The sequence below is a fragment of the Pteropus alecto genome, unplaced genomic scaffold (assembly GCF_000325575.1).
Source record: "Pteropus alecto unplaced genomic scaffold, ASM32557v1 scaffold135, whole genome shotgun sequence".
Taxonomy (NCBI): domain Eukaryota; kingdom Metazoa; phylum Chordata; class Mammalia; order Chiroptera; family Pteropodidae; genus Pteropus; species Pteropus alecto.
The window spans coordinates 4470699-4472074 of record NW_006438076.1 but is presented as its reverse complement, the minus strand read 5'-3'; positions in this window follow the sequence as shown (position 1 = coordinate 4472074).

The window sequence follows — 1376 nt, the reverse complement described above, 5'->3', positions numbered from 1 at the left end:
TGGTTCTGGAAAACTAGTGCTTGATTTTAGTCACTATATATTATTTTTGCTTGTTTTTGAGTTTTATAAAAATATGATCATAAAGTATGTACTCTTTTTGTTAAGGTAACTTCATTCAGCATAGTTTTAACATTCATTCTCATTGTGGCATGCATCATAGTTCATTCCTTTTTATCATCAAGGAGTATTCAATCATACGATTATACCACAATTTGTTTATTTATTCACCAGTTGAGGAAATTTTATATTGTTTTCAATTTGGAATAAATATAAATAAAACTGCTATGAATATTTATGCACAAGTTTTTTTTACAGACTTATGTTTCTATTTCACTAGTGTAAATACCTAGGAGCAGAATCACTACATCATATGGAATGTGTATTTTTAATTTTATTAAAATCTGCCAAAGTGTTTTCCAAAGTGGTTGAGCCATTTTACACTCCCACCAGCAATAAATGGGAGTTCCAGATGCTCACTATACATGACATGGTATTTTTTATTAAGTTTATTTAGGTAACATTGGTTAATACAATTATATAATTTTCAGGTGTATGTTATAATTTCACATCTGTATATTCCATTGTGTGTTTACCACCCAAAGTCCAATTTCCTTCAGCTACCATATATTTGATCCCCTTTACCCACTTCTCCCCCCCCCATATTTGACCCCCTTTAACTGTCTACCTACTCCTTCCTCCCCCACCCTCTACCCTTTGGCAACCACTAGTCTATAATCTATGTCCATGAATCTCTGTTTGTTTGTTTGTCCTGCTCATTTGTTGCTTTTAGGTTTATATCCCACATATAAGTGATATTATGTGATTTTCAACTTTTTCTGTCTGGCTTATTTTGCTTAGTATGATTATCCTGAGGTCCATTCATGTTGTCACAAATGGCAGTATTTCATCTCTTCCTATGGCTGAGTAATATTCATTGTATATATGTACCACAGCTTCTTTAGCCAGTCATCTATCGTAGGACACTTCGGTTGCTTCCATGTCCTGGCCACTGTGAATAATGCTGCTATGAACAGCGGTGTGCAAATATCTTTTTGGATATGGATTTTCAAGTCTTTGGAGTAAATACCCAGTAGAGGGATTGCTGGATCATATGATAGATCAATTCTTAGTTTTTTAAGGAACCTCCATACTGTTTTCCATAGTGGCTGTACCAATTTGCAGTCCCACCAGCAGTGTATGAGGGTTCCTTTTTTTCTGCATCCTCTCCAACATTTGTTATTACTTGTCCTGTTGATTATAGCTATCTAAAAGGTGTGAGATGGTATCTCATTGTGGTTTTGATTTGTATTTACATAATTGCTAGCAATGCTGAATATCTTTTCAAATATTTGTTGGCCATTTGTATGTCTTCTTGA